Below are 16761 nucleotides of genomic sequence, written 5' to 3' on the forward strand. Positions count from 1 at the left end.
AAGATAAATTACTTTTCTACCAAACTGGATATAATTTTCGTGTTTTTATTCAATTTAACATGTTTATTCAGCTCGAAAAGCATACAGTGTTTACCGATGTATTGGAAAATTCAAAATGGCGGCCGACTCTCTTTAACACGGTAAGTTCGGGAAAAGGTGTTATAAATAATAAACTAGACAAAATACTATTAAAAAAACACCGAATATATGTCAAGTTATGTTACGGTAACATATATTGAGCAAATTTCTAACAGTATTTTGTCTAGTTTATTATTTATTACATCTTTTTCCGAACTTACCGTGTTAAAGAGAGAGTCGGCCGCCATTTTAAATTTTCCAATACATCGGTAAACACTGTATGCTTTTCGAGCTGAATAAACATGTTAAATTGAATAAAAACACGAAAATTATATCCAGTTTGGTAGAAAAGTAATTTATCTTGCTTTTGATAACATTTATTTGTTATATATTTGTTTTTTGACAACTTTTTCGAATCTATGTGTACAGTAATACAAACCCACAAATTCAATGTAAAGTTTAAAAATGCATAATTATTTTAAAAAAAAACTGTTTTTTTTTTACTTACAAACACATTTTAATTAAAAAATCTAGTGTAAAAAATCCATTTTTCAAAGTGTAAAACTTCTAACATTGTCCTTGTCGGAGGCAAATAAATGCTAATTTTTTATATCTAAAACATACACGCTAAAAAGATTTCTAACTAAAATATATTTTCAACATAAACTGTTTCTTCGCTTTTTTTGCTTCTAGGAAAAAATGTAAACAGTTGTTTTTGTAAAGTTTAGTTGTTGCAAAATAAATAGCATTTAAAACTACTTTAAAGAAACAAACAAAAAGGCAGGTAGATGGAAAAGTAACTTTATTTTTATGGTAAAATTTATTTATTGTATATTTGGTTTTTACTCTTGGCCGCGTGTTAGCTTCACTGCTAAATTCCCGAATACTTTTAATAAATAAAAATAAACAGTTTCTGCATATTATATATTTCCGTCTGCTACCGACTTAAATCCCAACGCTAAAAGTGTGTGTATTTAAAAAAAATAGCACAATATTTTATGTTTATGTATTAACACGTTATGTGCAGATTTTAATAATTTTAAAAAATATAAGTAAACCTTTTTTTTTTTCAATGACAATGTTATCATATTTATACAGGCGCACACTCTAAGCACACAACGAATTTCACGACACAGAACTGCGCCAAGCGACAGTTCTTCAAGCAGCTTTCCTCGGCTGCCTAAAGCGTCTAATCCGCGCATGCGTACAAGAGAATTTCATTAAGAAAGTGTAACTGTGAATTTAACAGCTCCAAGCACGTTTTATTTTTGTTATTATATGAATTTGGAGATACCGACATTAAAGTTAATGATTTTATAATGTACACATAGAAAAAAATAAAATAATAATAATAAACAAACGTATTATTTTTAATTTTATCATTAATATTGTGTAGAAATAAATTGGGGGTGCTGCAGTCCCACAGTTCCATGCACGAGCCGCCACTGGTACCCAGCGTACTATAAACACTCCAACCTCCCCATCTTAAGAACGGCTTTGAAGGTTGGGGTGTTTATTCTGAAAGCCTTTCTTACCATGAGAGGTTAGGGGTGTTTAATCTGAATGCCGTTCTTAACATGGGGAGTTTGGAGGTTTTATTTCTAAAGCTGTTCTTAATATGGAGAGGTTGGGTGTTTATACTACGCTGAGTACTCTTGTAAAAAAAGAAAAAAAGAAAAAAAATTCAAAACACCTGTAAACCTTGAAATCAAAACGAGGCTTGCTTTCCAAGGAAGTTGCCGCCATTTTTTTTTTTTTTTTTTTCAAATCCGCTCGAAAAACAAATATTTTAGATTAAATAAATCTAAATAAAAATTACTTGAAAACCAAAACAAATGGCCAGGTAGGTATAAAATTAATTTTTATTGGCTACGGTAACATTGATTTCTTGTGTGTATATATATATATATATATATATATATATATATATATATATATATTTGTAGTCGTTTATTGGCTTCTCTGCTAAATATTCAAAATAAGATATTGTGAAACTTGTACTTAACCTGAAAAAAAAAAAAAGGTACTCATGCACTTATTGATCTGTGCTGAAATAATACCGCTATTATTTAAAAAGTCATTCTTAATATGGGGAGGGGAGGGTGTTTTGTACCTATTCTGTACTTTAACCTTACAATTGAATAAAAAAAAAACATATCAAAGCTTTAATTAAACGTGGAAATACGATTTTAAAAATAGCGCGGAACTCTCCGCATTAGCACCAAACTTGGAAATACAATTTAAAAAATAGCGCGGATCACTAAGTGCATTAGCACCGAAAAATAAAAAAAAAACTATTTAAAAATCGCACGGTACCAAAAATACATAAGCACAAAAAAAGAAAAAAAAAACAGAAGTTGAAAAAACAAGCAAACGTTTGAATTACGGCAAACTGCTGAACTTAAACTGAAATTAAAAATATGAATAAAAAAAATCAAAAAGAACTTACATTCTTCTTCAGCAAGTTCATTAATGTGGGGGGGGGAATTAAGATTGGTAAATTTTTTCTTTGACTCAACATTCAACGTTAAATTGGCAGGTAAAACGACTATCACATTTAAATTTGGAGCAGACAAGTAGTTCTCTGGATATTAAGACCCTTATTATCCACGGCCGCCTCTACCCCCCCCCCTCTCCACACACAAAACTGTTTCTCTTTCAGATCTTAGTGTATTATAAAACAAACCCTCACTTTTTTTTATGAAGAAATTAAAGTGAAAAAATATTTGTCTATGTCTTTCAGTTTCATTACATGCAGGTACATTAGTACTTGTTCAACAGGGAAAAAGATGGCCGCCAGTGAAAACATTAAGGATTACATTGAATAATAAATGTTTTAATATCTGGAAAACTACTTTTCTGTCCCAAATTTAACTGTTAAATTCGTTTTCAGCATACCCGAAAACCTTCAGAAGTCGACATTGTGAAGATGAGTGTTGAATTACAGTTAAAATAAAAATTGACTTTAAGAAAAATGTGATTTGGCTTACCGAGGATGAATATCTCTAGAAAATAAAACTCTCATAGATAATCTTTTAAGGATGAGTTCGTTGGTATTTTTTTTCTAGTCGCATCACTCCATTTTGCATAGTTGAAGATGATCAATTACAAGGATTGGCTATAACAGTTCATTTTAATAATAATCAGGCAGAATGATGGAAAAAATATAATCTTCGTTTAGATTATGGCCATTATTAAACCATGTGATGTCAGCCATCTTTGAATTAACAGGTCTTTTAAGAGTTTCATTAAAGGGAGATAATCCTGAAAGCTATCATAACGTGTGGAACATAAGTCATATTTTTTGTCTGCTTCGTTCTAACACTTTGATTGCTATATTGTTAATGTTTCTATTACCGTTATTTCTCATTAAATTTGTTTTATGTTTCTTCTTTTAACATTTTGATTCATGCTGGAATTTTTTGGCAATTTTTTTTCGTTGGTTATGGCAGCTAAAAAGCAAATACAAAAGAATGGTGACGACTTCTCAAATACAAAATGAGAAGTCAGAATAGACGATCCCTCCAGCCATCAAGATCAATGTGGAGGAATTCTTAGCCAAAGCAAAAGACTGTTTGGATTATGTCGAAGAATGGAATCACTTTGGACATAAAAGAAGAATTTTTCTAAAAGAAAAAAAAACACAAAAAAAACAATTTGTTTGTAATAGACAGGAAAATGAAAAATTAATCAGATCTTTAACCAATACAAAAAGATACAATACGTAGAGTACCCTTTTAAAAATGGAGAAAAATGCATCGCTTTGTCCAAAAAAGAAATAATTGCTGAAGAATCTTTTCTCAAAATGGAATATTTAGGAAGAAGAAAGACAACCGTGTACACTTTTGAAGTACCATGAGTGATCTTAGGAGAACATCTAACTGCATTTTTGCTCAAATTTGAGGACATAACAGCTGTTAATGAAGATAAATACATTAAGATATGGACTTTTGAAATTCTTCTAAACAAGGAAGCATTCCTCAAAATTCCGTACTATTTAGAAGTTGGGGAGCAGAAAATGTCAATTGTTGTAGCAGGAAGATGACCAGCATGCTGGATTTGTGGTGAAGTGAGGCATCTCATCCTCATATACTTCACCAGATTAACTCCAGCCGCACATAACCCAAAAAAACAGGATGCTAGAGCACTTAGAATCCAAGAATTGTGGTGCTCATTAGAAATAAGCAAGGGTCTTCAACTAACCCCTCTAAAAAAATACTGCAACCATCCATATTACACTGGATGAATTTGAGAAAAAAACGGAACACTATCAACGAGTCTCCCCCTACCACCACCACCACTACCACAAAAACTGAATGGATTTTAGTTCAAGCGAAAATGTCCTCTCCTCTAAATTTTCTGCAAAATCTTTATTGAAAGAGGAAAAGCTAGAAATTAGAACTAGCAAATATCTGGGGACAATAAATTTAACACTTCCAACCCTGCATGGCTGACATATTGGCCCTAGAAATATAGCTAAAAAGACGACACAGCCGATATTGCGGCCTTTTAATAATACGTTATCAAATAATTTTGCTAATCACCTATTGTCCTTTTGGATAATTATTGCTTAATTGGGTCAAAAGGATTAAAGAACTAGAGGAAACTCAGGATAATGTATGAAAAACGGAAAAGAAAAGAAAGGAAAAAAAACATAATTTCCAAATTCTTTGTTTCAGCATGCTAAATCAGAAAAAAACCCTCACCCTTGCAAAAAGAACGATGCTTCCTAGCAAAAATAGAACTTCCACCTCTAAAATCTTCACTAAGAGAGAAACAGTTGATATCACTTGAGACTCTATTAAAATCAATAACCCTGTTTTCAGTACCCCATCCTCCAAAATACCTCACCCATCCTTTCCCAATAAGGACTGACATGCCGCCCCCTCCACCACTCTTTCCATTCACTACCAACAGAAAAAAAAAAGACAGAGGAACCCCTCGGTTGAAAGAGAGGCGACCACTGAGAAACAACTTTTATTTTACACAGGGAGAGACATGTGTAAAACAACTCCCAAACAAGCGATTATAATGAAATCCCATAATAAAATTAAAATGGTTAAAACAAATTACATCACAAATCCCAAGAATTTTAAAGATGCAAAAAGACTATTTAACCAGTGTCAGGCCTTCAGAGGAGGCGAATAGTGTCTAGACAATGATGGAGGAGGCGAACAGTGCATTTGATGCTTTCCCTCTTCTGGCTTTCTCTAATGATGCTGAATTGTATGAATTAAAAAATTATGTATTGGTCAGGTCTTAATAAAGATACGTCCACCTCTCACATTACCTTAGACATCAGTGGACTGTCTCTAGATGAGTTCATAACTATTCAGATTACCCATGGTTCTTTGAGGACAGCTGTGTTTTTTTTGTTTTTTTAAATTTTTTTTTATTACATTTTCACCCCAAACAAGGCACATTGCCACTTTGGTGTAGGGGGCTACTATCAGAGGCAACAACTACTGGGGTACTATGTAGGGATTTGGGCAGCAAGATGTCGGTTCACGTTGTACTTGAACTTCTGCACGTCAGTACAGCTGGAGAAGCAGGGACCTGGAATGGAATTCCAAAGTCTAGCGGTTCTGGAGAAGAAACTACTGGAGTAAAAAGATCTTTTACATCTAGGGATCTCTACAGCATGGGGGTGTGATTTAGCAGGCTGTCGGGTTTGTCGAGGGTGTTCTCATCGTGGGGACACAAGTGTTTGCAGTTCGTCAGAGCATTCACCATTAAAATACTTGTAGAACAGGCAGAGGGATGCAACATTTCGTCGATGGGACAGAGGCTGAAGCTTAGATGCCAGTTCAGGGCCTATCAGATTTGCGACTCTCTTTTGAACCTTGTCAAGGAGCTAGAGACTAGTAGCAGATGCACCAGCCCAAATATGACAGTAATACTCCATACATGGGCGAATGGTGGCCTTATAGAGGTACAGAATACTTTCGGGTGTTAGTAGTTTTCTAGCACGGTAGAGAGAGCCCACCTTCCTTGCAGCGGCCCTGGCAATGCCTTCAATGTAATTGTTCCAACTCATGTTTCCTGTGAACGTTAGGCCAAGGAGTTTGAAAGATGTGCTCTCAGATAAAGAGTCGTTGGCCATTGCTATAGGTGGTAGAGAAGGTTTCTTGTAATTATTGAATGAAACTAGTTTAGTTTTGGCGGCATTGAACATGACCATCCATTTTTGTCCCCATTCCACTACAGATTGGAGGTCATCCTTTAGTGTTTCTGCCATTTCTTTAGATATGTGTTCATTTGTTTTCCTGTCGTGCCTGTTATAGAGTGTGGTGTCATCAGCATATATACTCATCTCAGAGGCAATTTTGTCGGGGAGGTCATTTATGAATATCAGGAACAGTAGAGGTCCATCTTAAAGATGTATATGTTCGTTCCAAGTACTCAACCCTAAGTTACCTCAATGTTTCTCAGATTATCTAATCTAAATGTTTCAGGGTTGAAGGATGACTCTCTAAAAATATGAGTTGCAAGCGACCTTCAACATATCGTGCATATATGCTGTTTACAGGAAATCCACTTTATTCCAAGTGATTATCACAGCGTGCTCCTTAGAAACTTTCACCTTAGAAACTTTCAGCTCTATTCAGCACATTTGAATGCCCACACAAGAGGCGGGGGGGGGGGGGCTGGCTAGTTAAGCATATTCTAAATGTATCATGTTGTCTCCCAATATTTGCATATCCAGCAGGCAGGCAGTGTGTTCTAGATATTAACATTAACAATGTACTATTTTGTATTTATTGGGGTTTATGCACTCAATAACTGTGTTAAGCTGTTTTTTTTTTGTTTTTTTTTTTGGCAGATTGAGACCTCCATGAACTCATCTCACTTGATAATTTTAGCGGGAGACTGGAACATGGTCCTGAATTTCAATTTAGATTGTTGGAAAACTGAAGTGGAGATGTAAAACCATTTTGAGATTTTGTCGATAGGTTTGATCTTGTCAATAAGTTCTTAAGTGAAAAACCCTTGGACTTGAACAGGTGGACGTAACTCTGGTTTGATCAGTTCATAATCAGAAGAGTCGACATAGAGATTCTAGATTGTTCAAGTTTTCATAATATGATTTAATTAGACCCCAGACTTGTCCAAGTTCGGGTAAACTTAAATAGTGTTAAACCTAGGTTGGCTACTGAAAGTTCAACACGTCATTGTTTGACTTGAAGTGCTTCTGAGCACAGCTTTTACTAATTATACATAGAAAACTGACGAGAACTTTAATTGGAAATAAATGGAGGGGACATTTGAAAAAAGTAATTAGGTCATTCATTGCTGATTATAGCTGCTGATTCAACTTCAATTCTAGGGCAGTGAAAGTAATACTAGAATCTAGAATAGATTGGATGGCGGAGGAGGGGGATAACAGTAGTTTTACTATAGTTAAAGCTAAACTGGACTCCTTGGATAACAGGGAGGGTCAGAGAATTTTAATTAAGGCTAGGTTAAAAAGAGTGCCAAATGAGGCAACAAACATGACTGTTTTACTGTGTGCAGAGAAGCGTCAATGGTCTACTGATCGGCACATCACTAGCGCCACATTGCCAGACGGCTGTACTATAGCCATAAGTTGACTTTTCTTATCTTGAGGAAACTGAAGTGGCCGGGTGCAAAGGTTGCATAAAAGAGGAAGAATTCCTGGAGGCCCTGAAACAGATTGAGTTCAACAGAATTTGTGAAATGGTTGGTCAATCCTACAAATTATATTTGAGGCTGTTGCCCATTTTTATTTCTTTGCTGGCCGTATTGTACAACACCTTGTTTAGGAATGGATTCATACCTCAGTATTTTATCAAAGGGGGATCATTAAATTGCTGTACAAACATAAAAATGGTGACGATAGTATCGGTAACTTCCAGTCCTTAACGATGTTAAATACAGAATTAAGGAATTTGACCAAGATCCTAGCAAATTGTTTACAACTTGTCTTGCATCGACTTATGAGTCCCGAACAGACTTGTTTTGTTAAGGGCCAAGTGATCCAGGATAAGTTGCACATGATATGCTTGATCATAGAAAAAGTCAACACTGAAGCCATGTTGATCAATTTAGATCAGTCCAAAGATTTTAATAGGGGCGATCATCGTTACCTAGAGCTGTTCTTTCTTCGGCTGGATTTGGTCCTCAGTTTTGCTCCTTGATTTGTCTCTTGTATGCAAAACCCAGTGCAATGGCAAAAGTGAATGGTATGAGAGTGAAACCTTTCAATTTGTTCAGATCTATTCGTTAGGGTTGTATGCTTTCACCGATGCTTTATGTGCTTGCGTTGGAATCTTTCTTCTGCAGGCTTAGGGTGAACCTGATCCTTCACGTTATTACATTGCGTGCTCTTTTCAAGTTCTTATGATGTGGAAAGCAATCGATGGTTAGCTCTATTACCTACATCCCTTTGAAAGCAATCTGGGTATATGCCAAGTGTTGAGATTTGTCGACGTACGTTTCACCTAAACTACTAGGCTAAATGTGTATACTTTCAGAGAGAAATGGTTAATTCTAAAAGCAAGACACCAAGAAAGCTTTCCCAGCTTTAAAAAGAGAGCACTCAGCTGAGTTGACAGTCCTTGAAGTTCCTTCTTGGGTGAAAGTCTCTGTGACACTCGTGTTGTTGTTCCATAAGGCACTGTATAAGATTATAGTGAGGGGATCTGTTTGAGATGATATAGGATTGAGAAACTCAGTTTTACAAATAGAGAGCATTACTAAATATGGCCTTGGGTGCCTGAAATGAGGTGCTTTGATAATTACAAAGCATCGCTCACCTGGCTGATAATAAGAAATACCCTCTGGGTCAATAAAAAGACTTTACACAGTATGTTTTGCCGAGACACCTAGTTGTGTCCGATGCAGAAACTGGAAGGAAGATATTGATCATACTTTCTTCTACTGCATAAGCATGTGTCCATTGTGTGAGTTAGTTGAAGGCTACATTATTTGCATGTTGAATAGACAGTTCTTTATCCTGGATCCGGTTTCGCACATGAATCAATTGGGCACTGACCAAGAAAAAGGAAGAATTCTATGTTTTTATTTGCTTACTAACTGCCATGAGAATGTGACAGAAGAAATTTTCCAAGAACAGATCTGGAGTAAGTGAAACTTTCTTTAGCAGACTTCAACGAAAGATGAGTAAAAGTTGCACGTTTAGTAAGTAAATGGAGCTAATCTTGAGTGGTATTTAAATGTACCTTAGGTAAAGAATATTGGTTAGCCGGAACAAACATTAACACTGTATCAACCTGGTTAGATTAGAATACGCTAGTTCAGTTTTTTTTTGTTCTCGTTATTTTTTTTCAACTTGACTAGTGTATGCATAACGTCATAAGGCTCTCTTTTATTTTCGTCCCTTCCAACCCTCGGTGTTTTTTCTCCTCTACCTAATTTTCTATTTGCTAGTCCCCATTCTCGACCCATATTAGGTGACAGATTCGCTGTTTTGTCAGATGTCGGTTCACTTTCAAGGAATTTGAATAAAGTTCGTTTTTAGGAGACCTACATATTCTTTTGACTGGCAAAACTGCTCATTTGCCACATAACAAACAACTGTAAAATTATCATTCGCTTTTATTATATAAAATTTTATCTCCCAACTTCCCACATCATGTATATATTTTTATTGCAGGTTTCCAGATGAATAATCTACTTGGTTATTCAAGGAGTGATCCTGGTATTCTAGTGAAAGAGACGTTAAGTTAAATTTATTTTAGATAGGCCAAGACTTCATTCCTCTTTTTTCGGACTTGTGCCACATTTAGTTTTATATTTAATACTTTTGTATTGAATATTCCGTTAATAAATGTTTACCACGTGGCAAATGATACTGGAATATTTGCTTGCCTTTTCTACAATTACAAAACTTATTTCTTTGAAATCTTGAAGACAATTTAATATTTTTTTCATACTTTTACACTCTGGATTAATGAGTTACAATCCCCCATGTGCTGGTAACACACACTAAGCCACTGCAGACATCCATAATGATATTGCTTTAGGCTACATTATGAAGTCAGCCATTTGTATCAAAATGCAGCCATGTTATCCATTGTTACTCTTCCATCGAAGATCCGGAGATCCCAGCCAAGTTTAAAGCAGCCTCTCTGATTGCCTTCAGTTCCCTACTTTAGGAAAATGATAAAAATATATAAAAGAAGAGAGATAAATTGTTATGCTGCAATTTGGAAGTTACAGCAAGAATTCTATCTTGGCAAAAACTGGTGTTAGGACTTGGCCTGCTGCCATATATTGGCAGATACATTAAAAGAGCATGGTTGAATAGTATAATAAGAGCGTAAAATAAATGCCTTTTGAGATTTATATCCGCAATAATTGGATGTGTCAACAAGTGGTAGCAGGAGAGATGGCAAGTTCCGTTGTTGAACGAGAGAAGCAATAAGGAAGAAACTAGACCTTTTTAGTCTGTTAAAAATGGGCAAAAGTTATAGCCTGTTGATTTAGAATGAACGCTTTATACCAAAATGATGGTTGAACATGGTAAAAGTTGTACTCATTTTTACATTAAATACATATAATAATACATTTTCATATATATATATACATATACTAATACCTATTGATCTCTAACTATGCATCGAACAGATACTATAATACTTAGTTCGCTGTACTTTATCATGACAAAAATCTATACAAAATTTCAGCCAGGTCGGCCCAGTAGTTTCTAAGAAATCTTCTAGAGTAAATGTGCTCTTCCCTGAGCTATAATACCAACACTAAGGTAACAAAACTTAAATATTCTTGCCATTCAAACATGCTTTCTGAATTCTCATGCATTTCCATTTTCTTGCCCTTTTTGCACACAAACTAGTTATCACTTCTCAATCTATCTCAACTTCACTGTACTTCTTGTGTGTCCCCTGTTTACGAGTATCACAAAAAATTGAGCTGCTTCCGACCCCAATTTCATAAATTGAGTAAGGGAATATTCTTCTTTCTGTGGGTTTTTCAACACTACAACCATTGCTTAACAGTTAAATATTCATGTGTGTTTACTATTAGATATTAGCTAGTATATATTTTGCCACCTAGGCCATATGTGCTGGATACGAAAGGGTCAGTAGAGATTTAAAAACAAATTGATGTTTCTATATCATGAGAAAAGCAAGTCGATATTTAACCTAATATGACGTCAATCATGACAAGAGAGAATAACAGGTGCAAAGTCTGGGTTTGAGCTTCAATGAGACAAGATGTATTAAAAATGATCAGGTGAGATGATAATTAAGCAATGTACATAAACATTAGTAACCCTCTCTCTTTCTTTCTTCTTTCTTGATAAATGCTTTCATATAGCCTTGTGCCAGACTAAAATACTGTAAGATGAACTCAGCTTACTTTGATAAATAAAAGCAGATAAATATAAAAATCAATATTTTTTACTTGGTTTTGATACTTCAAAAATGTCCATGAATTCCAACTCAGTTCTTAAGCATAAAAGACATTTATTGCTGTTTAAAAATGGACTCAACAATTTATGTCAAACACTATTGTTTCATGATTAAGAAAAAAAAAAATTGGTATTTTTTTACGACCTGCCCCAGCGTAGTAAAAACACCCCAACCATCACATGTTAAGAATGGCTTTCGGAATAAACACCCTCCCAACCTCCCCATGTTAAGAATGGCTTTCGAGGTTGGGGGTGTTTGTTCTGAAAGCCGTTCTTAACATGGGGAAGTTTGGATGTTTATAATATGCTGGGGCACGTTGTAAACATTTACCAAATTTTTTTGGACACGGTACGGGAGACTTCATATATGGACTACAAAATCAGCAGACTAGTTCGATTCCAACGAAGTCTCTATTTACTTGCCTCCTCACAAGGGCAGAGTTTGTTGAGTTTTTAATGTGAGAAACATTCAGCTCCCAAAAATTAGCCCTAGATTATTATTTGCATAAATCAAGATACACATAAAAATTCAGAAATAGCATTTTTGTTTTCCTTTTTTCCTTCTATTTATAGCTTACTATAATAATTGAGTTTCAAAGTCAAATATATTTTACACAAAGGCAGATTCAGTATTCAAATAAGTATTAAGATCTAGATTATAATAAATTCTAGAAAATATTAAATTTTAGAATTTTTTTTGTTTTTTACATTTATTCACCTCCAAATTTAACTCATTTTTTCTTTATATCGTGTTCTGTCGATTTCACTTGGTGATACAACGTCTGACTTTGATGACAACCTTAATGTGGCCTCAAACTAGCCACAAGTTCTCAGAACTCTCCCTCAACTTATGCCCCCAAAGGCTCTGGTGATTCTGGTCTTTAGCTTGGCCTTTTTATATCAGTAAATTACCTGACACATTGACGTTTTTCCAAGATGGTGGCCTGTTTTGCTAGTCAATATAAACATTTAGTGAGTTATATTTTATTTAAAACAATTAAAATATTTATACAAATATTTGTTTCACAACATAATTCTTGTTTTTTTGCAGTAAATTATTTTAGATACACATTTTTTGCAGTAAATTATTTTTATATATATTATAAGATTTTAATATTTTATATATAAGATTTTGAATAAAATTGATTAAGGACCAACAAATGTCCCACACTCTAATACTTTTATTGTCATCGAAATCGCACATTTTTTAATCAAATCGATTGCTCTAATTAGGGACCCTCCCATTGTTTTGTAACTGGAGGAAACTCCACATGCCTCCCTGCAGTCGCTTAGTTCATAATACATTATAGTTTACATTGCACTGTAGAGAATCTACTGTTGATTTTATAAAAATATTTATAAATAATGGTTTGACTTAAAGTTTAAAATGCAAAAGTCAAGTATCATGGTTCAATTGTGCTCTAAACAGAAACATTAATTTCATATGCGCCCCTGTCTTACCAAGGAACCAAGTGTTCATTTTAAGAAATTCTTTTTACATAATTAAAGTTAAACATACAAAAGTCAAGTATTATGGTTCAGTTGTGTTCTAAAAAAAACATTCATTTCAAATGCGACCCTGTCTTATAAAAGAATCTACAGTTGATTTTATAGGCTGAGCCTTTCTGCTTGTGCGGTGATTAAACTTCTCAAATGCACTTGTGATGTTAGGTTTTATAAAAGTGTCAACTTTTGTCACAATCGAACTTCCTTCTTTAATCTGTTTTTTTTCGATTATTGATTTTTCGATACTTATCAGATGCATTCTGATACAAAACCTACGTAAGAACACTCCCAGACACATCAAGTACCTTCGTTTGAAATTAAAAAAAAAGAAGCCCAGTTTCTGAGTCTATAGGGAACAAACACACACACAAAGTTCCTTTTATATGATAGTAGAGATAGAGTATATACACGAGATACTAAAAATAATTCCAAGTGTCGTTATATTTGTTATACGATGATCTTCAATAATTAAAAATATGTAGATTGTCTAATACGATTAGAGTTGTAGTCAGTTGCCTACTTTGCTAATTGAATACCACCATTTTGTTCCTTGTAGATTTTATTAAAAAATATTGTTTGGTTTAATACAAGGCTTGATTTTTAATTGCTTCAGAAAATTGTTTTACTAATTGCTATAACTGAAAAATGAAATATTAATGAATTTAATAAACTAGCAAGTACAACATTTCATAGTCAAATTTCCCCGCGGTTTGCTTGATCTGTGTTAGCTAATAAACTTTCTTGTGTGTTGCACGGTTGCTCAGGTGGCAGGATATTTGCCTCGCATGCAAGAGATTTGAGTTTCAAATCCTGAATTTGAATGTGTTTCACTGATAAATCCAAATGAGGGTGACACTCGAGTCTTGGACTTCCGGTCTGTTGGCTTTCATGGCTCATGGGAACTACAACGTTGGTTGACTGTGGAAATAATTATATAATTTCTCACATTCTAAAAATTCTAATATATATATATATATAAAAAAAGACCTATTTATTGCAATTGGCACAGATATGACTAAAGATAGCAGATTTTTTCACACACATAGGACTTAATAGGCTTTTAGATGAACGACAGTTATCATTGTAGAATAATGATATTGAAAAATGAAATATTTGCCTGCCTTGTAAGCTTGGCGCTGATTGGTGTAAACATTTAATTTTGATTAAGATTTAACAATTCAGAAACACTCTCCTATGTGCGCAGAGCGTTGGTTTCTGGAGGAGGGAGTGCTCCAGCGCTTTTCGCTACCTTAACCAAATATTCAAATTAACATAGCATTCGCAGCCCAAATAATATCCCCTCTATATGGTTCCTCCAAACAGGCTTATATGGGGAATGATGCATCTTCTCTAAGTGATGTTTTCTTTAGTAACACGACTAAGCTGAATGCTCCATCAGACTAAATAAATTCTCATCTTGGAATCCAATAAGACCAAGAGCTTGTAAGAAAAATATATTACAAAACTGTTCTTCACTTGTTTACTAACTCAACGTTGGAGAAGTAAAGGAGAATTTAATTTAAATATCTATGTTTCTGAAATAGAGATCAACTGTTATCCCCAAGATGGTGTTCCTTGATTTATGAGAAATTTGAATAAAACAAAGTGAAAATATAGAATTTGATTCTAATAACCCGTTTTTTTTTATTTTACTAATATCTCATATTTTATTACATGTTTACCAAAGGTGATTAAATGAAATATGGTGTAACTGTTAGAATTTTACTTTGTCGTTAATTTTACACTGTGTATGGATATAGTTACATTCTCCTGAAAGTTAGATCCGCTTATTTATGTATTTACGGAAGTGTAGGTTTTATAGGAGTCCATTGGTGTAAGCTTTATGTTGAACTCAGGAGCCTATACAGAAGTTTGGACAGTTTAGAACTGATATATATATATATATATATATATATATATATATATATATATATATATATATGTGTGTGTGTGTGTGTGTGTGTGTGTGTGTGTGTGTGTGTGTGTGTGTAGACTTTAAATAATCTTTCTTCTAGTAATACCTTGTCTGTTATTAGATGTTTAACGAAGATGGCTAAAGTGTGGTATAAAATACTAGAATAGAACTTTGTCTTACTGGCCTTTGGACCGAGATAACAGTGTAGTATCTGTTCTTCAGATGCTGCTCTTCAATTTCTTGTTCTCTGTCAGTGGAAGAGAAATCCTTCGCGACTGAGACAATTTTTAATTTTTGTTCCTTTTCTCCACGTTAAAAAAAGACCCTGGTGTCTAACTCTGTTCCATGGGGAGGCATTGTAAATAGGAACTTTGTCTTGAATTCTAAATTCTACAAACAATTTAGCCAATCAAAATTAAACAAGAAAATGTGAGCCAATCAGTTAACAGGTTATTATGCTGAATGTTTGAACGTTAATGAACGAGAATTCTTACAAGAAGAATTTTCCATTTTCTTGATTAAAAAGAAAGTTCAACAATTTTGAATGGCATCAGATTCCATGGAGACACTTAACTATAAAAATGTCGGTTTTATGACGAAACACACTTTCATTTTATTATACAAAGCGGAATAAATATTTGATTTCGATGAGAAGATGGAATCAAATTGGGAATATTATAAACCTCTCTTTAAATTATAATGCATATATGGAAACACTCCATCCCCTCTAACTACTTTAACATGCCTGGCTATCTCGCACTCTGCCGTAAGGACTCTGACAGACAAATGCACGGGCTTGGAGTCTACATTCGTAACACCCTCCCCCTGACTAGAGAAACAAACTTAGAAACGGACGATCAAGCCTTTATGTGCTTTAGACTAAACATACAACACAACATTAGCTACTTTTATTTTCTCTACTGCTCTCCCTCGACCCAGGACTGCACCATAATAAACAAAGTCTCTGACAGCATACACATCACTCTCCCTCGATACTAGCGCACAAGTACATGTATTTGGTGACTTTAATGTTCACCACAAAAACTGGCTTGGATTCTCTACTTACACAGATGTAGCGGGCAGCTCAACACATATTTTCGCTATATCTCACTCCCTATCACAAATGGCTACGTTTCCAACCCGCTTCCCTGACCAGCAAGAACAACACGCATCACTTCTAGATCTGTTTCTGACTACACTTCCCGAGGATTGCATAACAAATGCTGACAGCCCACTCGGGAACGCTGACCATGCAGTGATAATGGTAGAAATCGCCCTAAATTCTAGACCCAAAACTGAAGAGCCAGTGCTCAAAACAACGAGATATTATAAAAAGGCTGACTGGGAAGCCATCAGAGATCTTAGATGCCCCATGGGGAAACATTTTTTCTCTTCCTGCTGAACAGTGCGCAAATAAGACCACTGACAATGGTTCAAAACAGCAATTGAAGCACATGTTCCCATGCGGAAATTTTATAGCAAGCCCCACTCTCCCCAATGGTTTACTTCGACTTTCGCAACTGCCATTGCTCAAAGGCAGCATGCATACCGCAGATTTAACCGATATAAGTCCAGTTCAAACAAACAGAAGTATATAGAAGCTAGAAGTAACGTTAAGAAAGAAATAGCGACAGCTAAGAGAGAATTTACTGAAACCACTAAAAAACGCATCGAAGCACAAAAATTAGGAAATCGTGACTTCTGGAAAATCTATAACAGTGTAGTAAATAATGGGCAATCAACAATTCCCCCACTAACCAACAATCACGAGGTTGTTTGCTCAGCAACCGACAAGGCTAATATCACCGGTTTGCTTTGAACTTCACACTGGACCCTTCCAACCATC

At 34.8% G+C, this 16761-nt stretch overlaps 1 protein-coding gene across 4 annotated transcripts in view; it reads right to left on the reverse strand.

Moving 5' to 3' along the window:
* Positions 1-16761, reverse strand: part of LOC145290933 (rabphilin-3A-like) — a 1108728-nt gene that overhangs the window by 832863 nt on the left and 259104 nt on the right. Inside the window, exon 1 of one of the 4 annotated variants that reach the window (XM_080136530.1) lies at positions 3069-3198. The exons of the other annotated variants lie outside the window; for them this stretch is intronic. The gene's annotated coding sequence lies outside the window, so the exon portion shown is untranslated. Of the gene's footprint in view, positions 1-3068; positions 3199-16761 lie in introns of those variants that run through there. 4 annotated transcript variants of the gene reach the window in all.

Source organism: Euprymna scolopes, chromosome 1, assembly GCF_053919585.1.
Source record: "Euprymna scolopes isolate OS-2025 chromosome 1, ASM5391958v1, whole genome shotgun sequence".
Lineage (NCBI taxonomy): Eukaryota > Metazoa > Mollusca > Cephalopoda > Sepiida > Sepiolidae > Euprymna > Euprymna scolopes.